Source organism: Ursus maritimus, unplaced genomic scaffold, assembly GCF_017311325.1.
Source record: "Ursus maritimus isolate PB19 unplaced genomic scaffold, ASM1731132v1 scaffold_33, whole genome shotgun sequence".
Classification (NCBI taxonomy): Eukaryota; Metazoa; Chordata; class Mammalia; order Carnivora; family Ursidae; genus Ursus; species Ursus maritimus.
In genome coordinates, this window is record NW_024425897.1 from 24,616,525 (window position 1) to 24,642,358 (window position 25,834).

Consider the following 25,834-nt stretch of genomic DNA (forward strand, 5'->3'; position numbering starts at 1 on the left):
GCTCCCTGCTCAGCGGGAAGTCTGCTTCTCCCTCTTCCCCTGCTGTGCTCTCTCTCTGTCAAATAAATAAATAAAATCTTTTAAAAAATTTAAAAAAATAAAAAGTTCATCAAAAAAATATGTTCCAAGTCTTGGACATGAAACCACCCAGAAGATTCCTCATTTGAGGGCCCCAACATAGCACTTAGTACTTTTTAAGGGAGTCATACTCTAGCTTTGGTGCTCCGGCTGGGTAGCTAGCTTCTGGCCACAGCTGGCTCTTGAGCACGGAAATGGGGTTCATCCACACTGAGACATGCCCTAAGTTTAAAATACATGCCAGATATCAAAGGCTTCGTGTGAAAAAATAATGTAAAACGTCTAATTAATAATGTATATATTGATTACATGTTGAAATAACATTTTAGATATATTGTGTTACATAAAATATATTATTACAATTAATTTCACCTTTTTTTTTAGCCTTGTTAACACAGCTACTGGGACATTTAAAATACACATGTGGCTCGCATTTGTGGCTTGTGTCCTGTTTCTATTGGACGGTGTTGCCCGAGAGCCTCCTTCCTCCATCCTCAGCTGGTAAGATGTTTCCCCTCGGATGGACACACAGGAGACCCTGTCCGAATCTGCCCAGTGTGACTGCAGCCAGGTCCCCTGCCCCAGGTAAGCCTCACTCTCCTCATCCGGAGAATGGGTATTAAGGATAGTGGCCACGGTGGGACCCTGTTACGAGGATTAAATGCAGTATTCCGTGTGAAGTGCTCAGCGCCCTGCCTGCCACATCTCAAGCCTTCAGTGCATCAATCAAATGTCATTTTCCACCTACTCTTGAGTCTGACTCCTTTTCTTTCCCGTCAAAGTTTGCTTCCCCCCGTCTGTCCTCTGTAGCATGTGGCCCACTTTCCCCATGAACCCTTCCTTCTTCTAAGGTGCATGGCTCTCACCAGTTCTTAAAGGAAAAATATCTTCATTGTACTTTTTTTCCTACTTACGGTCCAGTTTCTCCCCTTGTTTTTGCAGCTCACATGGAGTAGCCCACATTTCGTTCCTCTACCTTTTCTTTTTTTTAAGACTTTCATTTGTTAGAGCATTTTCAGGTGCACAGGGGAATTGAGGGGAAGATACATAGAGTTCCCATATACCCCCAGTCCCCCCCGCATGCACAGCCTCCCCCCATCAGCATCCCACCAGATGGTGTGTGTCTGTGACACCTGAGGAACCATCACCACAGCGCACGGCTTACATAATAGTTCCCTCTTGGTGTTGACCACTCTGCGGGTCTAGACAGATGTACGGCAGATACCTATCATTATGGTCTATACAGAGTGTTCGCACTGCCCTAAAAGTCCCCTGTGCTCCACCTGTTCATCCCTCTCCTTCAGCGCTCAATCCCTGGCAACCTGCAGTCTCCGTAGTGTCTCCACAGTTTTGCCTTTTCCAGAATGTCCCATCGTTGGAGTCATACAGTAGGTAGCTGTTCACATTGTTTTTTCACCTCATCAGAGGCATTTAAAGCTTCCTCTAAGTCTTTTCATGGCTTGCTAGCTCGTTTCTTTTTAGCCCAGCATAATATTCCGTTGTCTGGATGGAGCACACTTCATTCATCCGTCACCTGCCGAAGGGCATCTTGGTTGCTCCACGTTTGGGTGATCATGAGTAATTCTGCCGTAAACATCCCTGCGCAGGCTTTGTGCGGTCGTTAGTTTCCCGCTCCTCCTCTGGGCAAATACCAAGGAGTGTGATTGCTGGATCTTATGGTCATCCTCCACTTTTGACCCATCTTCCCCTTCCCCAGGCTCCCCGGCAAGTCCGGCTGCTGCCTACACCCTTGGGCCAGAACCGTCTTAACCCTTCACCCGTGACTCTCTTCCCAGCAGGCCTCCTACGCATCTTTAGAATAAAAACAAAACAGAAACAAATTTGGGAATGTTCTTTCTTATTGAAGTACTTCTTAGGACTGCAATCCAGCTCGCTCCCAAATGACATCCAAGACTGTGTCTGCCTGGAGACGGGTGGGGAGCCCACCTCCTCCCATTTGCAGGCGGCTGTTCTTAGCTGGATGAAGCCCTTCCCATTGGCCCTGAAGTGAGAGGTGTCCTGGGGGGGGGGCGGCAGAGCCCCATGCCGGCGCCCCTCCGAGCCCCGGTCACTGGAGCAGAACGTTAGGGTCTGCAGTCCGCTGCCTCCTCTGGGCCGCACGTGCTAAGCAGTAAACAGCCCTCCAGGACCCAAATAAAAAGGTCTTTATGGAGAGAACAAACACAAGCAAATGCCAGAATCCAATTTAAATGAATAAATAAACCCAATTCCAGAGACTACAGGCCACAGGATTTCGGGGACACGAGCCAAGCACGTTGGTTTCTCGTAAATGTGCAGGAGGAGGGGAGATCCTGGCCCCTGTTGGCCAACCCCCCCCCCAACTCTGAGGGTCCCGGCCCCTCCAAGGGAAGGCACTCCCCACTGGCTTTCTCCACCCACAACGAGCTTTCAAGTTTGCATTCAGGAATAAAGGCGAGTGCAGTCTCCCAGAGCTCCAGGGAAAGGGGGCCTCTGGGCCTCCTGGAACCTGCCATGGGCTTGGGGGCCGGGAAGGTGATGCCAGACCCGTCTAGTGATCAGTGCATCTTGTCAGCAACGCTAGCTCGTGGCTTCCCTGCTGGCCTGGGGATGCCGCCATTTCCTGGCTCAGCCTCCACACTTCATCCCTCTAAAAGCCCCACCACCTCGTCTCCTCCTCTGATGACCTTTCCTTTACTCCATTGTTCCATTCTATGCACAATGCTTGCTCGAAGCTTCTGTCCCCTTGTGGCTTCTACTGTCTATGGCAACATGCTTCCTTCTCTCTGCTTGCTTAAGTTCTGTCTCCTCCAGACATCAGCCTCATGCACAGCTTCTGTGGCCTCATGGCCCCAGTGCTCCCTCTGTGTCTCTTGACTTCTGTCCACTCTTGATGGACCAACTGTCTCTCCATCCCTGGACAGGAATCCTGAGAATCAGAGTGTGGGACAGGTTTCATACCTGGCCATTTTACGGGCTGCCACCCCTCCTTATGGGGGCTCCTCAGACCTCCCTCTGGGCAAGAGGAATGGGCGCTTTGGTCCTGGCGAGGGGACACAAGTCTGGCCAGCACCTTGCACAGATTGGTGCAATTTCTCCTTCCAGATATCCATCCATGCATGCCATCAACATTTAAGTACTCTTGTGCCAGGCAGTGGGCAGGGAAGCACAAGAGAATTAAACATTGCAGGAGCTCTCAGTCTGCAGAGAGAAAACCACAACTGGCTTCTAAGATAGCGCCCCAAACACAGTGAGTGGGATGGGAGGGGCACTGGGGGTGAGGGTGGGTGGGCAACGAAGGCCGCCTGGAACAGGGCTGAGTGCTGGGGGCCAGGTCAGAAAGGCTTGAACTGTCCTGCCATCTTCACCTGCCCGGGCCTGGAGCGCTGCTGGCCGGCACCTCGTCGGCCTCCCTGTAGTGCAGAAACAACGTGGTATTATTTCAGGGAAATGGGGCATCTTTGCCTCTCCGCTCCATCACTTACACCTCTGGTTTTGACCTAAAGTCTGGCTTTTGGGGGGTGCTGGGAGCTGTGGCTGCCAGCACGAGGAGGGGGCCAAAATAATAATAATATCTATGTCTTTGCCCCAGACTCCCCACCCACCCACACTGTACTCTTGTGCGAGAGACTTGGAACAAAACCAGAAGGCAAGGCCCTGAGCCTCGGGGGCCGCCAAAGGGCTGGGGAGCTGGCTCAGCTCTGGGCTCCCTGAAATCCTCAGACTATTTTTCAAACATTGGGGGATTGGTTAAAATCCAAAGTCAGTTTTTCCAAGTTAGGCTTTCCCCCCTCCATTTAACCCTGCTTGTTGCTCTGTGGAAATTTCACCTTCCTGTGGGCATGCATGTGTGTGTGTGTGGACAGGCGTGTGTGCACACATATTACAGGGGAATGGGATGGAGGATAGGAACTTGGGAACTGAGCAGTAAGCACAGAATTGCGATAAATTTTTCTCGGTTTCCATGGCCCACTAGCACGCAGCAGAGTAAGTTGGGAACACTGTTTAAAGTTGACACTATGTCATTTGCTACTAAAGAGAAGTTGTATGGGCTGAATTATGTCTGCCACCCCCAGAGTCATATGTTGAAGTTCTAAACCCAGAACTTCAGAATATGACTTGATTCCCAAATAGGGTCTTTACGGATATAATTAGTTAAGATAATGTGACATGGGAGTAGGGTGGCCCTAACCAGTAGGACTGGTGTCCTTCTTAATGGGGGAAATCTGGACACAGACACACACACGGAGAATGCCATGTGAAGACTAGATCCATATCTCCAGGAGCCAAGAAACTTCCAGAAGCTGGCAGTGAGGCCTGGGACCAGTCTTCCCAGCACGTTCGGAGGGAGCATGGCCCTGCCAGCACCTTGATCTTGAACTCCAGCCTCCAGAATGATGAGACAAGACATTTCTGTTGTTTAAACCACTCAGTCTGCAGTTGTGGGAGCCCCAGGAAACCAACACAGGATTTGCAATGCTGTTGATTTCCACCGGTGAGTCATTAAAAGGCATTGTTTTCAGTTGCTTGGGATGCATTTTATTATTTTATTTTCTAGCATGTACTTTCCTTTTTTGCTAATTGTTTGGTGGGTACAAGTAAACTAATAAAAAACCAATCTGCTTTTCTTCACCACACACTAGGACTGTAGTGTTCCTTCCTTCTTTCCAGGAAGGAAGGAACTTTCTGTACCCTTGTGTACTTAACCCACATCTGCCTCATTGTTTCTCCGTCACGTTAAAACAAAATAACGCCTCCACCCAGGCTCCAACCCTATGAAATGGGGAGCAATATGCCTCGATGGGCAAGATAGGGTTCCGAAGACAAACCCTTTGGTTGCACAGTCTCTGCTCCACCGTTTGTTATCTTCAAGACCTCAGGTTTGTTACAGTGCTTCCAAAATCCTTTGTGTCTCCAGCTGTAATATGGGGACATTAACATTTTATGAGACCCAACTAAGGTCATACACAAAATACAAAAATACATACAGGAAATACATAACCTGGGCAAAATATTATTCCAAAGGGCCGAGTTTACTAAGATGCATTAAGTTGCTCATTCACTTGATAAACACAATCAAGAACTTTCTACCTGTCATGGAATGTTCTAGGTGTTAGAATGCAAGCTAAAGCAGAATGTTCTTTGTCCCTTTAGGACTTCCCAGTCCAACTGGTGTGTCAGCACCATAAGTAAACAGAACGTGATTATAGCTATGGGAATGATATCTGACTGGCTTTTTCAACCATCAGTGACAGAAACCCAACTCAAATCAATGAAAACAGAAAAGGAAATTTACTGGCTCCCTTCGCTGCGAAATCTAAAGGCAGATAGATAGCTTCAGGCATGGTGGATCCGGGTACCCAAACAATGCTATCAGGAATTGACCTCTCTCTACCTCTTGGTTCTCCTTTGTCCTGTGTTGTCATTCTTAGACGGGTGACGTAGTGGCTGCCAAAAGCTCCCAGCTTACAGCGTGCCCATTTAGGGACCTAGCAGTAAAATCTCCTGCCCAAAGATGTCTACCAAAATCCTTAGGACTGTTCTCATTGACTTGGTTTCACTCACATCCCTGTCTAGTGATCCCATTATGTGGCTACGGGTTGGAAATACACCGAATGGCCAGGTCTGGCTCATGGGCCTATTTCCTTTTTTTTTTTTTTTTAAAGATTTTATTTATTTATTCGACAGAGATAGAGACAGCCAGCGAGAGAGGGAACACAAGCAGGGGGAGTGGGAGGGGAAGAAGCAGGCTCATAGTGGAAGAGCCTGATGTGGGGCTCGATCCCATAATGCCGGGATCACGCCCTGAGCCGAAGGCAGACGCTTAACCGCTGTGCCACCGAGACGCCCCTCATGGGCCTATTTCTGGTGCCAGGGCAGAGGCCAGCTCCTCTCAAGCCAGAAGGATTAAATGTGGAAGAGAAGTGGTCTCACCAAAGGAAAATCAGGAATGGGGAATGAATTCTGAGCAGGCAGAAACAATAGAAGTCTGTTCTGGAACAGAGGAGGGAGCGAGTGCTCTGCATAAGACAGGCAAGAGGTGCCAGACGAAGCTTTGGGAAAGGGGAAATGGTTTGTGCCAAAAACTGAGGCATGTTCCCCAGAGGAGAAGTCATTCTGTCAGTTTGGGATGAGCTTAATCTAACAAGCACCTTGAGTTGCCCGCCTGCAGGTGAGACAACACACTGACCTCCATGGTTTTCTTTCCTGGATTATATATTTCAGTTCTAGAATTTCCATTCGGTTCTTTTTGTTATAGTTTCTATTTCTCTGCTGAGATTTCCCATCTTTTTTATTCATTGTGAACATATTTTCCTTGATGCCATTGAACACAATAATAATAGTTGCTGTAAAACGCTTATGATATCATCCCGAAATCTAGGTCGTCTCAAGGTGGTCTCCCTGGACTGTCATTTCTCTTGAGAGTAAGCCATATGTTTCTGGTTCTTTGTATATCAAGTAATTTTGGGGTTGCATCCTGGGCATGATGAAAGTTACATTGTGAGGGCTTTGGACTCTGTTATATTTCTCCAAAGATTGTCGTTATTGTTGTTAAACATGACATTAAGTTGATGGGACGAAACCTTCAAACTGTATTTTGGTGTTTTCAGGTAGGTGGAGATTGTAGTGGGCTGGTGGCGAGAGAGCACGTACCATCATCATCCTCTTTCCCTGTATGCCCGGAAGAGGAACTTTCTCTCAGGATCCAGACACACTTATCCTGGCATCCTTTGCATTACTAGAGAGATAGATCTTTGTTTTCTCTGAAGCTGCCTTGGAGACTGTGATTTTAATTTCTAGCATCCCATAAGGCAATAAATTGGTCTTAGCTCTCATTATCAAGCTTTGTGCTTTAGAGCCGTGGAGAGGAGCTGTGAAAATCTGAGGAAAATGGGGTGCAAATCGTTACAACCATTTGAAGAACATTCTGGCAGCATCAAGCAAAATTCACACTGGGCATGCCCTGCAGACCCACTCCAAAATAGACTCTGTAAAGCAGTTGCTAGGGACTGACAACTCTTATGTGTAAACCTACTCCCCAGTGCAATGGTATTAGGAGGTAACATCTTTGGGAGGGGGCTCGACCCTCATGAATAAGATTAGTGCCCTTATAAAAGGGATCCCAGAGAAAGGAAATTGGTGTAGTCACTATGGAAAACAGTATGGAGGTGCCTCAAAAACTGAAAAAGATCTCATATGATCCAGCAATCCTGCTTCTGGGATTATTGAAGGGAAATAAAATCACTATGTTATAGAGATGTCTGCAATCTCATATTCACTGCAGCATGATTCGCAGTATGGATATTATTCACCGAGCTATGGAAACAACCTAAATGCCTATCAATGGCTAAGTGGATTTTTAAAAATGTGGTATATATACACACACCGTGAAATATCATTCAGCCATGAAAAAAGAAGGAATGACTGCTTTTTGTGACAAGCTGGATGAACTTTGAAGCCTTTATGCTAAGTGAAATAAGACAGAAAAAGACAAATATTGTCTGATCTCACTTATAAGTGGAATCTAAAAAAAGCCAAGCTCACAGAAACAGAGAGGAGAGGGGTGGGGGACATGGGGAGATGTTGGTCAGAGGGCACAAACTTCCAGTTATAAGATGAGTAAGTCCTGGAATCTACAGCATGGTGACTGTAGTTCACAATAATCTATTATGTACTTGAAAGGTGATAAGAAAATAAATCTTAATTGTTCTCATCCCTCCAAAATGGTAATTATGTGAGTGACGGGGGTATTCACCAATCATTTCGAAATACAAACATGTATCGAATCATCACGTCGAACACCTTAAACTTACACAGTGTTCTTTGTTAATCATATCTCAACAAAGCTTGGAAAAAAGAGGCCCAGTGACGTTCCTCCCCCTTCCGCCACGTGAGCACACAGCGAGAAGACGCCGTCTATGAAACAGGAAGCCGTCCTCACCAGCCACCAAGTCTGCTGGCCCTTTGATCTTGGACTTCCGGCCTCCAGAGCTGTGAGAAACAAATGTAAGCCCCCCAGTCTGTGATTTTGTTACACAAGCCCAACCTAAGACAGCATTTCCTCCAACTTTTCAAACTATGACCCACAGTTAGAAACACTTTATACCTCAATCTGGACAGCTACACTACCCACACCCACACACTCACAAATACATGCATACTCACACTCATATACACCTCACATGTGCACATACACACACACACACACCCACATACCCACACATACACACTCACACACATACACTCATTCTACAGACACATATACCCACATAACACTCACCCACCCACCCACACACATACACTTGTGCATACACACAGTCACACACATATACACACATACACTCACATACAAATATACTCACGCACTCACGCACACATATACACTCACACACACACTCACACACACACACTTCCCTGATACAGAAGTCTCATGAACTAGTGACCAGTCTTACTGTGTGTGATGCTGTCTAGTACCTTTTATTCTCTGTCATTATTTCAGTGCTGCTCAGGGCTCACTAAGTTGATTTCAATACTCATTAACAGCCGCCACCCTCGTTTTGAAAAATATCACTCTAGAGAGACAAGAAGACACGGACAAGAGTGTTTATAACAGCATTGTTCATGATAGGAAAAACGAACCGAACGAAACCAAACCAGGAAACGAAGTGCGGGGCAGAAGAGTATGGATAATAATGTAGGGCATTCATACAAAGGGGAGCTGTACGGAACGGACACAGATGAGCCGGGGAGCTGTACGGAACGGACACAGATGAGCCGGGGAGCTGTACGGAACGGACACAGATGAGCCGGCAGAACGTGTATCAGTGTGGACGAACTCACAAAATAACGCTGAGTCAAAGAAGCAAGTAGTAGAAGGGTAGATACACTGATATATGTACACATACATGGAAAACAATAGAGAGCTTCTGTATATGCAACTTAAATATATACATATCATGTTCAGGGAGATGTTTACGTAGAGGTGGAAATGTTTACAGAACAGCGTCGAAACAACTAACACCAAGTTAGGATCACTGTTAACGCTGGTGGGATACCAGGACTTGGGCCGTTTTGTCTGGTGGCGTTTCCCTCCTTCAGCCTGCGGAGAGTGGGGGGCTTCTGTCGTGTTAGTCTCTAGATCGCTGTCATCACCTGTAGTTTTTATTCCTCACGACATCCAATGAAAGATAACAGGATTCAGAACCTGGGGTCCACTCTTCCAAACTTCCGGCTGCTGATAGGCCACTTTGTGTCATTTCTGCTCCCTGCCCACCCTTTGTACTGAGAATTTGCTCAGGCCCTTTATAACGTTTTCAGTGACAAGTCTGTGCAGAAGGGCCGGCGCGCACCTCAGCTACTCTGTGCTCGTTTTATGTTGCACATTATAATGTATTAATTTATAAGGGAAAATCTGGAGCACACTTCTTGGCCCCGGGCCCATAACTAAGAAAGATTGCTCAGAAACATGCGCTCTCTTATATATTTAATGACCTCAGGAATGAAGAAAGGGAGGGGGGAGCTCAGCTATTTACTATGACCCTGCCCCCAGCCCTTTTCCCCACAACAAATTCTTTCCAGGTCTCTTTTAAAAGGTTTCATGGCGAACCAGTGAATAAAGACCCCATAGCAGGCTGGCCTTTATAAACAACAAAATTAGGCTACTGTGGACTGAGTGACTAGCTTAGCAGCTAGGCACCTGAAGGAGGAAGAAAGAAGGAATGTGTGGATATAATTGGGTCTCGTTGGAGAGCAAATTAAGGTAGTATGTGTCTCGTTACACAGTGACCCAGCTTGGGAGGATTCTGGAACGTTTCCAAGAACAGAAAATAAGGCCCCACTGATGTGGAAAACCACGGGGGCAGGGTGGAGTTAGGCGGGAACATCTCGCCTTGAAATGGCCCCGGCCTGGCCCCGGCCCTCTGATGCCGTTTTTAGCCGGCTCTCTTGTGGGCGGCTTGAGGGGCCTGCAGGGAGGCTGCAATTTCCCTGTGAAATCACTTGATCTCGTGAGGGCACACGTCGGAGTACTGGCCTTTGATCCTGCCTTTATTCCCAAATTTGAGATGAGGCTGAGTCACACCTCATCCTACCAGAAATCTGACTGTGATCCTGCCTTCGCGGCACGTGATGTTAGAATCATCTTCATAGGTACAGACCTGGGACGCTGGGTCCTCTTCCTAGGCGACCAGGAATGACAGGCAAACTATTGATCATGACAGAGCTGTCATGTCAGGTGAGGGACAAAAGCTTTGCCCCCATCATGGGTTGAAATTGGGGCTATGACCCATCAAGAAAAGGGTCAGGAAAGGTTGGGGGTCCCTGAGAGGGGGAGGTGAGGCTGGAAAAGCAGAATATGAAAATAAGAAAGGAGATTAGAGGGGCGCCTGGGTGGCTCAGTCGGTGAAGCATCTGCCTTCGGCTCAGGTCATGATCTTGGGGTCCTGGGATTGAGCCCTGCATTGGGCTCTCTGCTCTGTGGGGAGTCTGCTTCTCTCTCTCCCTCTGCTGCTCCCCCTTCTTGTGCTCTCTCTCTGACAAATAAATAAATCTTTTAAAAAGAAAGAAGGAAGGGAGGGAGGGAAGGGAAGGAAGGAGAAGGAGGGAGGGAGGGAGGAAGGAAGGAAGAAAAGGAAGGAAGGAAGAAAGAAAGAAAGGGAGGAGATTTGAGACAGAATGCCTGGGTGTGAGGCAATATGACCTTGGCCAAATATAATCCTGGACACTTAGTGCCCTCCAGAGACCTCCAGGCCCCTTCCCTGCTCTGGGGGAAAATAACAGTCCTGTCTCCAGGGGCTGGAATAGGGTTAAGGGATATCTTCCTTCTAGAGTCCTTAGCAGAGCCCCCAGCGTCACTAAAGTGCTCAATCCCCACCAGCTTCACTGTTGTTGAGAGAGAACAGAGAGGCCACCATGGCTGAGCCAGGAGCGGGCCCCTCGCCCCTCGAGCCTGCCCCAGGGTGGGAGGGCACTAAATGCCATTATCCACATTCTCCCTAGGCGTGGATCAGCCGCTAACAAAGGCTACATCCAGAGTTCGCCTCCTGGGAGAATTCTACTCCCTGAGCAATAGCATGAAAATGACTTTTAGATCTTTCTTCCTGCACATCCTTCATCACAAGGATTTACTAATGTAGCAGTTTTTAATTTTCCTGATGCGTGAAATGTGGGTGGGAAGCAGGAGGAAGAGGAGAGAGGGAGCAAAAGTCACAAATAGGCACCGAGCATACAGAGCCCCTGACTTGCTCATTTTTTCCACCCCAGCCTGAAAATGCCCCAAATGTGTGCAAGCCATTACAGACCAAGAAAGGGAGCAGTTGTGGGAGGCAGCAGAGCCTGAGATGAGAGGGGAGGAGATGCTGAGGCTGGGGGCTGCCCTTTGGAGCTGCCTGCAGGACCCCACTCCCCTGCCCTCCCCCATGCCAAGGATGCATGGTCTGGAGGCGTCCTGGAAGGGAGCAAGGCTTGGCCCCTTGTACAGGGCTCCTCACCTGGGGCCTGAGAACTTGAATGGGGGAAATCTCCTTCATCTCTAGGTCACCAGCCTCTGATGCACTTATGTTCTTTCCATTAAGATTTCCTTCTATTACAAACCATAGTAATTAACAGAAACTGTGACTTTATTCCCTTTAAAAGGCAGAGAGGCTTTTGCATGTCATCTGGCAGCTGTTGCAGCCATCTCAAAGTGTCTTTCCCTTGTCACTACTCCAGAGTTACAGAAGTTCCAGACCTGCTCCTGGTTCCACCATTTAATGCACCTATAGAGAAGCCCGTGTAATTACCGTATCGTAAGTCTCTTTAATATTGTGACAACCGTTTTCGTGCAGTTGGTTATCTTTGCCAACCTGTGTATTTTGTGTTATGCATTTAAAAACTAAACTGTCAAAGTGGTCAGGGACGTGAGAGAGGACAAGTCACGCCTGTGGCCACCTTGGACATTGTGGAGTGAGTGGGGTATGTGGGAAGATGCCCAGACCACATGAGCCAGGCTCTCTGGGTGTGCTCACCTGGGGCCCCCAGCAGCCTCCTCGCTGGCCCCTCTCTCCCACTTGCTTCCTCCCCTTTCCACAGAAGGCTCGGTGCTTTGCAAAACACAAATCCATTATGGTGTTCACCCCTCTGCCAGCTTCCTGGGAAGCTTAGAATAAAATGCAAGCTTCTTACCTGGTTCGTAAAGCCCATGATGATCTGGGCTCCATCCCTTCCCTGACTCCATCTCCAACCATCTTTGCCTGGTCACTCTGGTTCAGCCACACTGGCTGCCTTGCTTATCTCAAACACATCTAATTCCTTCCTGCCTCAGGACCTTTGCACTTGCACTTCCCTCTGCCTGGAAAATCCTTTTCCCAGATATATATGCACCTTGCTCCTTCATTTTAATGAGATCTCTGCTTAAATATCACTCCCTGAGTGAAGCCTTCACTGGTCACTCTGTTTCAAATATGCCCTGTCTTCTTTACTCACCACCCATTATGTCACTTTTCTCCAGAGCACTCATTACCACATTTCATACTTCTGTGTTTATTATTCATTGTTTCTCCAACTAGATTGTCAAGTCCAGAAGGGCAAGGAATTTGCTTCTTCGTGGCTCTATCCCAAGGTCTAGAACAATGTCCAGCCCAAAGAAAGTTCTCATGAAATACTGATGAATAAATGAATGACCTGACACATTAGATTTTAAAATCACTTGGATAGATGGGCAGTGTTGCTTTTTGCCTTGAGCTAATCTGTTATCTAAGGATCTCTCTCTTTCCTTTTTTTTCTGTTTTAACATTTCTCCTTTATTAAAGGTTTTTATTGAAGTGAAATTCATGTAAACTAAAATGAACCATTTTTATGTAAATGGTTCGGTGCTATTTGATACACGCACAGTGTTGTACAGCTGCCACCCCCTTCTCATTCCAAGACATCCTCATCACCCCCAAAGAACACGCCAAACCCAGTAAACAACCACTCTCTGTTCTCCGTTTCCCCACAACCAGTAACCATTCGTCTGCTTCCTATCTTTGTGGATTTACCTATTCTAGACATCTCATATCGGTGCAGTCATACGCTTACGTGGCCTGTGTGTCTGGCTTCTTGCATTCAGCGTCGTGTTTTCCAGGGTCATCCACACGATAGCAGGTGTCTATACATTATTCTCTTTTATGGTCGAATAGTATCGCATTGTGTGGATAGGCCACATTTTGCTTATCTGTTCATCCATTAATGGACATTTGGTGGTTGGGGGATCTAGTTTATCTTAAGGAAGATTCAGATATTTAAGTCACACATCCAAGAGTGTCAGGGGCCCAGCTCATCTGGATCATTCATCCAGTCATCACAGAAGATCAAAACTTCCTACAGTGGACAATATCCTCTAGGGGTCAGAGTAGAATGAGACAAAGTTGGAGCTTAAATGATACTGCCCCTGTCCCCCAAACTGATACATGGAAGCCCAACCCCCAAAGTGAAGGTGTCAGGAGATGGGACCTTTGGGGGTGATTAGAATTAGATGAGGTCATGAGCGTGGGGCCCCCTGTGATGGGATCAGTGCCCTTAAAAGGAGAGGAGACACCCGAGCTCCCTCCCTCCGCCACGTGAGGACACAGGGAGAAGGCAGCCCACTGCCAGCCGGGAAGCAGTTCTCGCCAGCTGTCCCATCTGCCAGCACCTTGAGCTTGGACCTCCAGCCCCCAGGACAGTGAGAAATCAATGTCTGCGGTTTGAGCCGCCCCGGCCGTGGCGTTTTGTTTGAGCGGCCGGGCTGAACAGTGCCGGCGCCCTCGGCTGCGGGGCTGCAGGGCGGATGTGCCATCCAGTCTCAGTTACGGGACTTCCCATCCCGTGACTGCATCCCAGCCCTCCCCGGGCGGCCACTCTGCACCTTCCCCGAGGATCTGCCCTTGTCCTGGGAGCCGGCTCTGTATCCCCCCGCAGCGGTCAGGTCGCCGGGTGCTCTGCAGAATCCTCAGAGTCAGTGGTCCCGAAGGCATCGCCAGGCCTCCCGCCCCTGCGAGTGCAGGGCATGGCACCACCACTGCCCTCTGGGCCAGGCTGGAAAATCGTGGCCACGGCTTCTCCTTTCCAGAGCCCTCCATTAGTAGGTCACCGGGACTTGTTAAGCGACATCTTCCAAGCCGCTCTTTCTTGCCTGTTCCTGCCATCACCGTGGCATCCAGGCCTTCATCGATTCACACCTGGACTACTTTTGCAGTGTCCTGGCTTCCTGGGCTCATGACTCGGGTTCCAGTGTAGCCTCTTACTGCAAATGTAAGGGTGCCAGACGCACGCCTAGTTTTTTGGTTGTTAGGGAGCACAGATGAGATACCAACTTTTCCCGACATTTTGCTTTCCAAAATAAAAATGTGACAAAAAAGAGAAGCTCCCCCGTACCTATAATCACCACTACTTATTAAAAAGAAATGACAGCAAATAAATGATCACACCCCCAAATGAATAAAACCCAACTAGAGCAGAACCTCACGACTTTCTTCTTTATCTTGTTTCATCCAAGACCAAAAAACTTCTGTCCAGTGCAGTCATCAAGGAACAGACAGGCGTTTGGAGCCGCTGGGCCGCGGAATAAAACCCAAACTCTAGCATAACTCACAAGGCCTCAGTCTCTGCGAGCAGAGATGAAAAACAGGACGAAGTAACAAGGGCTCTGGAGAAGAGAAGGAGGAATTCGTAGGAAAAGAAAAACCACAGCGGCTCTTTAGAACAGTATGTTGGAGAAATCAAAGAAGACAGCACAGAAGCTGGAGAACAAACAAGGCGTTTGCCCAGTTCAGGGAAGGAAAAGATAAACAGATGAAAACTGATTAGAGAACGTTGGTGGAAATGAATGATAGTATCTTAGTAACTCGCGAAAGGATGGTGACCAACAAAATCGGATCCGTCAGAAATTATTAGTGAAAGAGAATCTCATAATGTTTAAAAATAGAGATAATATTCTAAAATCACAGTTTACATGCAAAAACTGGGAGCGGGCAGCGGAAAGTGGAAAATTATTTAACATTATTTGTCTCAGTTTACATTAATACCATTCCATTCCTGACCTTGATAATTATAGAGACTTGACTATCCTTTATTTAAAGGCTAGTGTTGGGGCGCCTGGGTGGCACAGTCATTAAGCGTCTGCCTTCGGCTCGGGCGTGATCCCAGGGTCCTGGGATCGAGCCCCACATCAGGCTCCTCCGCTGGGAGCCTGCTTCTTCCTCTCCCGCTCCCCCTGCTTGTGTTCCCTCTCTCACTGGCTGTCTCTATGTCAAATAAATTTTTTTAAAAATCGTTAAAAAAAAATAAAGGCTAGTGTTGGGGTAACTAAAACACTTCATGAGAGAGAACAAGAAGGAATTACTGTAACTATCTGTAAAAGGTATTGAATAACAGATGTTGCGAAGACACAAAACAACATAAGACCAGATGAGAGAAAGAATACAGAGTGGATTCGCTGTGGAAGTAAATGTAAGTTGGTTAGCTGGTACAAAGACCGAGTGTAATGTGGGTTCGAAACACAAAATCCAACTACATGCTGTCTAAAAGGGACACGCTGAAAGCAAAGCAATGGGTGAGGTTAGAAATACAAAGGGGCACGAATGCAGAAGGGAGAACAGGGGATAAGATGGAGAATTCAGAGGGGTTACTGGGTGTTGATGAACTCACTCAGCACGGGGTCCCACCTCAGATGCAGAGAAGATAAAGCCACAACCCGCCTGCGATGTGATGTCCAATCCCACCCACCTCTCCTCCCCTTCACCCCCAACACATTTCTGGGGCCTCAGTTCTGACCGTAAGCTTATTCTTTTTCAAGAGTCTTTAACTCAGAGACCTGCCTTTCTCTTTCTCCAAGAAATGATTCAGAAATTGTTCCAGGCATTTGGGATTCAGAATAGAAACATCTCTGAAGCAGCCCCAGGCCCCAAACTCGCCAACATGCCGTATTTTCCCCTGGCTCCTTCCTGCCTCCCCCATGCGATGTGCTGCCTCCCTGGCCCCAGGCACGTCATGCTCATTCCCCACGAGGCAGCTCTCTCCGGGGATAAAAAAGACATTCATCCTTGTGTTCATTGTTTACAGCCAACCAACCCCTGCCCTGGGGATTTGAGAATGCTGAGGTGTTAAGCCGTACAGTTATAAAAGCAGTGTTCCTTTCCTTCCAGCCAAAAAGTGGAAACAATGCCCGTGTCCCTCGACAACGGAGGAAGGGAGAAAGGAGATGTGGTCCGGCCATGCAGTGGCATGAACTACTGAGCCACGTCGTAACGTGGATGGACCTTGAGAACGTGATGCTGGGTAGAAGAAGCCAGACACAGAAAGACAAATACGGTACGACCCCGTGGATATGAGATTCTCAGAATATGTGAATCCAGGAACAGAAAGTAGCCCGGAAATGTTAGGGGTGACCGGGAGCCGGAGGAGGGAAGGTGAGGAGGTTTGTTTAACTGGTACAGAGTTTCTGTTTGGGAAGATGAAGTTCTGGAGGTGGCTGGTGGTCGCAGTTGCATGACACTGCAAATATGCTAACGTGCATACGTGATTCATCCGAGGCGTCCCGGGGGGCTGTGTTCGTGTCCTGGGGCTGCCGTAATGGAGCAGCACAAACCTGGAGGGCTGAAAGCAACACATTTATTCTCTTGTAGTTCTGGGGACCGGAGTCTGAAATCGAGGTGTGAGCAGGTCCGCTGCGCTCTCTCTGGGACTGCAGGTCTGATCTTTGCCTGCCTTTTCCAGCTGCTGCTGCTGCTGCTGTGATCTGTGGCATTCTGTGGCTGGCAGCCGCGTGGCTCATCTCAGCTCCACGGTCTGTCGATGTTCTCCCTGTGTCTTTATACGAGGTCGCAGGGATACCAGACCAGGGCCCACCCTACCAACCTTGTCTTAACTCAATGACATCTACAAGGACTCTATTTCCAAATAAGGCCACATTCACAAAGGTTAGGACTTGAACTTCTCTTTTGGGGGACACGGTTCAGCCTATAAAGGATGCTTTCTGTGGAGTGGTTGGTCAAGTTCCCTCTTGGTTTATAAAAGGGGGTAGGATTCCACATCTGTTTGGAGAACAGCCTTTGCTTTCCTAAAAGGGGTAACGCCCGCCCGTGGGGTGTTGCTTTTCCCTTGTGGCGCTCCATCAGGAATCGGGTGCCTGAGGACATAGGTCCTTCCAGCACCTTTTGAGAACCACTGAAATCAGTGTGAGGTAAATGAGCTTGGCTTCCAACCTGGTCTTCCAAAGCCCAGTGTTCTGGTGTCACTAAGCTTGGTCCATCCTGAGTGTCTCCGGGGTGCTCCATCAAGCACAGACTCCTGGCTCTAACCCTAGAGATTCTAACTCAGCTGGCCTTGCGGTGGGGGTGGGCCAAGGTGATTGGTATCAGGGCAAGTTTGGAAACTTCCCAGGATCATGGCCAGATGCACGCTGGGCCCGCCACCTGGAAGTCATCCAGCCCTTCAGCTTGGTATTTCCAAGCCAAGCTCATGCTCTTGTGCCTTCAAACCTAGCACGTTTTCCTCACCTCTGGCTTCCAGTCACCCAGTGCCCAGGCCCCGTACTTCGGAGACCGGTCAGCCCCTCCTCCTCCCTCACCCTCACACCTGGTCAGTTGCCAGCGCACACCCAGACTCTTTCCCAAGCACGTCTCTTGTCTGCTTCCTCCTTGTTAGTCCTGCTTCTGTCACTTTGGTTCAGGCATTTATCAGTTTTTGCTGGGACCAGTGCAGTAGCCTACCAAAGGGACATTTTAGGAGTCCCTTATGCTCAGAAGAGTCCTATATGAGTCATATTGTTTACACGCCTCACTTCAGTGGTGACGCTCTATTGAACACTAGCTGAGCACTGGACACCACCAACACATTTTTTTTTTTTTTAGCTGCAAAAAGCTTTATGGTTTCCATTTGTTCCACGGAGTGGGTAAGGGCTCCAGGGGGGGTGCCAGGGGGACCCCTCAAAGCCTGCCTGGCTCCAGAGGCTTCTGGTCATACTTGAGGGTGAGAGCCTTGCCCAGCCCCCTCGGGGCCAGGCTGTGGAGGTGAGTCAGGGAGTCTCCAGCTGTCTTCCTGACTAGTGTCACCTGCTCACCGAGGAAGTGCTCTCCAGGAAGTCCCAGAGACTGGGGCTATGCCAGCTCCTAGAAGAAGTGGCCCCGGCCTGCAGAGCCACGTCCTCGCTATAAAGATAGAGGCCCAGAGAGGCGGGCAGGGCTGGGAAGACAAGTTCAATCTGCTGTTCCGGGGGCCCGGGGACTTGACCTTCAGGCATGGTAGGACGGGATACCAGGGGCCTGAGGGCAGGACCTTGGGACAGAACCTGCTCTGCGTTTGAACCCGGGGCCTCCTGCTGCCCAGTGTGTCAGCACCCCAAAAGCCGTGGAATAAGAGCCTGGAGGAGAGCAAGGGCCAGGAGGCGGCTGCTGGGGATGAGTTTCGGCTTTGCTGGGTAGATCAGACCCCTCGGAGCTTCACCTGCTGCACCCAGACCCTGGAGCATCACCGTGAGCTTGCAGCTTTGGAGAAGCAGCTCCTGGGGACACAGCTGGAGTTTGTATGGTTTCCTCAGAATTAAATCTAGAGAAGAGCTTTAAAGAGTGAAGTGTCATCTGCATACAATGAAATGCACAGGTCTTTATGTGCACAGCTCAAGGGGTTTCAACGAATGTTATCTACCTAGCACCCCCCCATCAAGATCTAGAACATTCCACCACTCCCAGAGAGCGTCCTGCCTCTTCTAGTTAATCCCCCCCCCCCCAGAGGAAGCAAATACAGCTTTCCTTCCCAGCTGCCACACGGAGGCTCCAAGATGGGACGTGAGGGGCATGGGTGTTCCTCTTGCGGCCTGGTGTCAGCCACAGGTGACAGATCCACATGTCTGCCCTTTTAGCTGACCTGGGGGTGCAGGCACCTGCCCCTCGGGCCTTGCCCAGGGCATCCGCTCCCCCCCCACACCCATGCCGGCCCGGAGCTTCTGTGCAGTGCTGCTCTGTAGTGTGTCTGAGCAAGCCGCGGAGCACTTGGGAGAGGTAGGGGGATTTGGGAATCCCGAGTCAGGCATTCAGCAGACTTCTCGGACCAACTGTGTGCAGCCTCCAGAAATGAGCCACCGGTTTTGCTCCATACAGCCCGAGGCCTGATGGGGAAAATGGTGTCTTAAAGAGACCTTTAGAACAATTAGAACTGTGTTCTAAGCACCGTAAGCAGGTCCAGGGGGGTAGGAGGCCTCACTGAGGTGGGGGGAGGTTCCCACTGATGTGGGAACATCAGAGGTGACAGTGGGGAAGGGAGGTGGTTTCTGGGCTGAACCTCAATGGACCAGTGCTGATTAGCCAAGTGGGTATTGGGGGAGAAGTGGAGGGAGTGTTCCAGGAAGGGAGAACAGCAGTGTAAATGCCCTGAGGCAAGAATGTGTTGGTGCGTTGAGATTCAGCAAGAGGGCTGGGGTGGCTTGGGTAAAGGGGAGAAAGGTAGACTCGGTCAGAGCAGTGACGAGGGTGGGGTCTGATCTTGCAGGGCCTTACAGGGGCCTTGTAATGACTTTGATGCCAACCTTGAGCCCAAGTCCAGGCCCCTTGCCCCAGGGCGAATATCTAAGTAGACCAATGTGTGAGCAAATAGGCCAGTCCCAAAATGAAGGCTGTTCAAAGGCTGGTGTGAGTGGAAGGCAGTGAGAAATAAGAGGCTTCTCTTGCTTTCTCCAGGCCCCTCTCAATGGCCTGTCTTAGCCTCGCAGGGCCGCTGTATCAAGTGACCATATGAGGTGTCGAAAACAACAGAGAGGCTGAGGTCTGGAGTCAAGGTGTTGACAGGGCCGCTCCCCTGTAGTCTCAAGGACGTTTCTGTCCCAGGCCCATCTCCCGGCTTCTGGCTGTTTTCGGCGTTCCTTGTAGTCACATCTCTTCTGTCTCTGCCTCTGTCTTCCCATGGCACAGCCTCCTTCCTGTGTGTGCGGGTCTTCACGTGGCCGCCTCGTGGGGACACCAGCTGCCCGGCCCCCGCAGTCCCCATCTTAACTTGATCGAATCTGCAGACCGTTTCCAAACAGGGTCACGTTCATGGATCCCTGGGGTCAAGAGTTGAACATATCTCTTGGGGGGAACACAACTCAACCCACTACGGGGCCCTTATTTGCCAATTATTTGCCCTGTGTGTGTGTGTGTGTGTGTATACACGTGTGTGTGAACGCATTTTTAATTCATGAAATTTCCTTTCAGAGGACTTCAGAGTTTAATTGGACTGGTTTGTCAGATGCTCCGGCCACAGATGTTCACACTCGCTAGTGCCGTGCTGGCGGCCGGCGACAGCACAGCCCTCAGTCAGAGTCTTGTCCGTGGCCGTGGGCGAGCCGGGCCCGCCAGCCTGGTTTCTCTGAGTCTGAGAGCCACGGCTCTGAATGTTGTGTTGCTTGTTCCTTTCCCAGAAGACACCCAGCCCACACTCTGGGAACGCCTGTCCTCAGGCAGGGCTCAGAGAGTGTCTGTCCAGTGCTCCAAAGATCTCTCTTTTCCCATGAAAGGGGGTTCAGAGCTCTGGGGGTGGCCAGACAGGAGGAGCGTGGGATAGGGCTGTCTGTCGGTGGGGAGGAGAATGGTCTGCTTCGCCTGGGGGGCTGGACAGGCCGGATCTGTAGAGCCCAGAGGAGCCGGGCACTGGGATAGTGGTTCCCCAGGGCCTCAGGGACATGGCCTCCCCTGGGAGGACAAGGACCCGGCCCACACAGGGGCTCACCATCCAACAGAGCAGACAGAGCTCCAGGACTCAAACTGGGGCCTTCCCAGCCTGGAGTCCTCCCTGCACGGCCCTGGGCTGATGGTGGCAGGCTCACTGCGGTGACTCCTGGGGGTACTCACCTCCTGCTTCCCTGGCAGTTAGTGGCAATGAAAGGTTTAACCGCCCTCAACTGAATAAAGTACCTCTCTGATGATTATTGTGAAGGCTCCAGACACCCCTTTTCACCATGACTGCTATGGACGGAATCTTTATGTCCCCCCCAAAAATTCACAGGTAGAAAACCCAGCCCCCAATGTAATGGTATCAGAGGGGGTGGGGCTTTCAGGAGGTGATGGGGTCATGAGGGTGGGGTCCTTGTGATGAGATTCGTGCCCTTATAAGACAAGACCCGAGATGGCTCGTTTTTTTCTTTCTGTCTCCACAATGTGGGGGTAAAAGAAGGAACAGCCAGGAAGAGGATGTCGCCAGGAAGCTGACCATATAGGCACCCTGATCTCAGACTTCCGGCCTCCTGAACAGGGAGAAACAGATGCTGGTTGTCTGAGCCGCCCAGCGGACAGTCTTCTTTTAGAGCGACCCGAGCTGTGAAAACAGGGACCACTCGGGAATGAGCGAGCTGGGCAGCGAGCACATCCAGAGTGTGAGGGGCCAGCGTTCGATCCCAGAGGCCGGAGGTCCGGGCTCTGCAGACATGCGTGCTGGGGGCAGAGGGGGAAGAAGTCCAGTATAGACGCACACACCTCCAGAACTCCAGGCCCATCGTGGCCCCGTCGTTTACTAACTGAAGGACATGTTTCCCCACCACCACCATAAAGGGGGTAACCTCCCCGAGCGGCTCCACGGGTTGCATGGAGGAACATATACCAAGTGCCGAAAATGGTGCCTGGAACGAGGTGGGCGCACAGATGTCGTTATAACCATAATGTTACGGACCCTCTAAGATCTGGCTCTGAGGGGAGGCGAGATGAGGAAAGGTCGCCTGTCACGTGCCTCACTTACTCGTCCCCTTTCCTTGCGGTACCTATTCCCTTTCCACTGCTAATGCCATGAATGGTGCCGACGGTGGGAAACGTGGACAGCACTGGGCCTCGCGGCCGTGCAGAGTCATGCCTCGTCCACACGGGGAATTCAGACGTCTTGGGAAAGTCGGGATTACCCCGACCAATACCCCCAGGTAATCTTGGATTCAACCCAACCCCATTAAGGAATACTGCCAACCATATGGGTAAATCTCAAGAATATTATTCCGATAGAAAGAAGCTAATATTAAAAAAGCACAGGTTATATGACACCATTTACATTTTACTAAGTTCTATCCATCTTTAGGCAAAAAAAGATTAATCTTGATTTGTCTTTAGGCAAAAATCATTGGTGATGGTCAAAGTACAGGTGGTGAGGACCATGGGGTTTCTGACTGAGGAGCATGGGTGAGGGGCCCTCTGAGTGACGGACATGCGCTACATCTTGACTGAGCCATGGTCACACCGCTGTCTACGTGCGCAAAATGCGTTGAGCTTGACATTTGAGGTGTGTGTCCCCGACATGTGAAAATGACACCCGAGTAAAAGCAGGACGATAAAGCAATGGTTTGTCCTACACTTGGAGCCCACTGAAGAGCACACATGAGTAAATGCCGTGAAGTGTTCTCGCCGCTTCGAGGGGCCACCTGCGTGTGAGCACTGGGGCCTCTGAGCCTCCTGGCGTTCCTTTCCAGCTCCTCTGAGTGGGCGAGTGTCCCCAGTGTCCTCAGGTTTGGCCCAGGAGGAAACACACCCTTTGAGTCAGTGCGGCTGGCTCAGTGAGGAAGATGACTTCCCTTGTACCTGGCCCCACAGGGAGGCCACACCGTCCTGGACTCGTTCTGGACCCTGCCTGGCTTCTCCTGTCTGTGTGACCTCAGAGACCCCGAGGTGGGGTCGTGCCTGGGGAGTCGTCCAGCCAAGGAAGCTGCCTCCTGCCCAAGAGAATGTCCGAGTGTCCCTGCCCACCTCTGTCACTTGGGCCCGCGCCGTGGAGCTCTAGCGCATGGCTGTCCACCACCCTCCAATCAGGGCCGCCGAGTGGAGTGATGTCCAGAGTGGATGGAGCCAGAGGTTTGTGCCACAGCAGGGGCTCCCAGGGCAGTTGGGGTCCACTCGTGGCCTGTCCTTGCCCATACACCGGGGGCCACATGGCCTTTGCTCAAACCCAGATGGGGACTGAGAAGGAAGGGCATTGTGGGGATACCCTCTTGCACCTCCAAACTCCTGCTAAGCCTCCCTTTCCCTGGTCCTGGAGATCTCAGGGTTCACCCTTCCTCCACTTGAAAAGAACCTCTGGAAGGCAAGCTCAGCATCCCCTCGCCACCCAACCTGGAGCCAGGCCTGAGGAATGGTGGCGGTCAGAGTGGCAGCTGCTGTTGAGCCGACTTTGAACTTGAACTATTTTGAAATCCAGCTCATAAATCTCCAGCTCAGCATGGGGGACTCACCTTCATGTTTGGGTGTGGAGCTTGCAGGAGAGGCCTGGGGTCCCTTGCACAATGCGGCATTTACAGAACCATGTCACAAGTGTGAGAGTGTGTGTGTGTGTGTGTGTGTGTGCGCGCGCGCACGCGTACCTGGGGACAGAGTGCTGTGGCTGGTGCCAAAGGGAGGGCTCCGTGCATCTGGAAAGTGTCAGGTTTAATGCCCAAAGCCACGGGCCCAGGTCAGCTAAAAGTACATGTTTGCTCCCAGCTGCAGCTGTGCAAACTCCCGCCACTCGGGCTCTGCTGGGCTCATGTCAAGTTCTCTCAAAGACAGTGGCCCCTTTGTCAGATTCCATTCCAATCCCCTGTTTCAAAGTCACTGGCCTGCCACGGGGCCCCCCGCCACAAACAGCTGCGAGGCAGCATCTGTCTGAGGCTGCATTCATTCCACAGCGAGAAGGAAAATCTCGTAATTTAGGGCGCACGTCTATGGCTCGTCCGCCAGACTTCACCCCTACCCTCCTCCAGAAACCTCCGTATCCCAGCTGATTGTACACCCACCACCTCACCTGTGGTTAGGGTCACAAACAGCCCATAGCACGTCCCACTCTTCCCCTGGGGAGCTGGTTCCTCTCCATTTGGGTCTTCGTGGATGTCACGTGGGAAATCTCCTTGTTGATGGAGTTTGGTTTGTGTTGGGGAGGATGGTTGGAACACAACAGTGTGTGTGTGTGTGTGTGTGTGTGTGTGTGTGTGTGCGTGCGCATGCTTGCATTTGTGCTTAAGAGCTGGGGATAGACTAGGGATCACTTGGGGGCGGCCAGTATCTTAGCCTGGGTTCAGCCCTAAAGCAGAGCTTGGGATGGAGGCTTGCGAGCAGGTACTTTGCTTGGGAATGTGGTCCCAGAGAACAGAAGTGAGGGATGGGGGGAGGGAAAGCAAGGAAGGAGGGGGCACCAATGAGGGTTCTCATGAACTGGTGCGCCATCCTACGGGGCCTTCTGACAACTCATGAAATGCAACCTCAGAACTGTCCCCCAGGAAGATGGGAAGGGGAAGCATTTCCATTGGCAGCTGACCGCATGGGTGGCCCCATGGACGTTAACTCGTCACACTCCTGGGTTTCGCATGCACGAGGGCCAGGCGGGCTCCTGCATGGGTCCCCCCTGCACCTGCATGCAGCTGGGCAAGGCCACTGCACAGCTGATCACTGCAGTGAGCAGCTGGAGCAGGACAGGGCAGAGAGGGTCCCAAATGGCAGAGGAGAGAGTCCAGAGCAGCCAACATGGGTCCCGAGCCTGGGGCTGCCTGCTCTGCGTCATCCCGGGTTCTGCTCTGCCACTGCTGAGCCCTTCGGGAACGTTGTGTTTGACTGGCCAAGAGCTTGTCCCTCTTCAGGCAAATGGAATGGGGTGCTGGGGCTTCCCAGTCTTCAGCCTTCTGCCCAGGAGGACTGAACAAGCTCCCCTCTCTCAGAGAAGAGAACCAGAGCCCAGGTCCTAGTAGCTTCCCCGCTGCCCGGGTTCCGTCTGCTCTGGGGGCGCGGGTGGTAGTGGTGGTGCCCCAACCCACTCTGTTCCCCCTGCACTGCCCACATTACACATCACGATTGACCCCGCTGCTGGGGCCACGTGACGATGGTATAAAAGCAGCAGGCACCGCATAGCATGTCTGTGCCAATGTCGACTCACTCGAGTCCTACAACAACCCTCTGGGATAGACGCTATCATGATCCCCATTTTACAGACCAGGAAATTGAGGCTCAGAGAGGCTAAGTAACTTGCCCAAGAAATAAATAGTACATTCGATGGTGGTATGTATCGGCAGTGACAGAGGCAGAATTCAAACCCAGACTCCTTAGGTGGAAGAGGCATTAGTTTTTAATTAATAAACTATTATTTAGAGCACTTTTAGGTTTGCAGGAACGTGAGCAGAGCTGCCCGTATACCCTGTTTCCTGCCCAGACTGCTCCCCTATTACTAACATCTTGCGTTGGTGAGGTGCATTTGAAACAGTTGAGGAATCGATATTTGATATGTTGTTGTTAACTTATGTTAAGATTCACTCTCTTGTTGGATTCACTCTTGCTTTATGGGTTTTAACAAACGCATAACGTTATGTGTCCGCCTTTACAGCCTTATACAGAATAGTTTCACTGGCCCCCAAACCCCCAGTGCTCCACCTGTTTACCCTCCCTCCTGACCCCAGCCCCCAACAACCACTGATCTCTTTACTGTCTCCATAGTTTTGCCTTTTCCAGAACGTCCTATAGTTAGAATCACACACATGCAGCCTTTTCAGATGGGCTTCTCTCACTTAGTGATACGCATTTAAGCTTCCTCCATGCCTTTTTGGGGCTAGATAGCTTTTTTTCATTGCTGAATAATATTCCAGCGCCTAGATGCGCCAGTTACCCACACACCTCCTGAGGGGTGTCTCTGTTGCTTCCAGGTTTGGGTAGTCATGAGTAAAGCTGCCGTAAGAGTTGGAGACTTTCCCTCCACACTCCCACGTTTTCCTAGCAAGGAGGGCATTTCAAGCAGAAGGAACATGTATCAAAGCCCTGACATGAAAGGGCATGGCATGTCCCGAGGACACCACCACAGCACAAAGGTGGAAAGGGGCGGG

General features: G+C 50.4%; 1 long non-coding RNA gene across 1 annotated transcript in view; it reads left to right on the forward strand.

Moving 5' to 3' along the window:
* Nucleotides 1–546: 546 nt before the first annotated feature.
* The window catches only part of LOC103661124, a 27,095-nt gene continuing 1,807 nt past the window's right edge, over nt 547–25,834 (forward strand). The window contains exons 1-4 of the long non-coding RNA XR_567974.2: nt 547–663; nt 4,341–4,552; nt 7,905–8,064; nt 16,200–16,365. This is a non-coding gene — a long non-coding RNA (uncharacterized LOC103661124). The remainder of the gene's footprint in view (nt 664–4,340; nt 4,553–7,904; nt 8,065–16,199; nt 16,366–25,834) is intronic.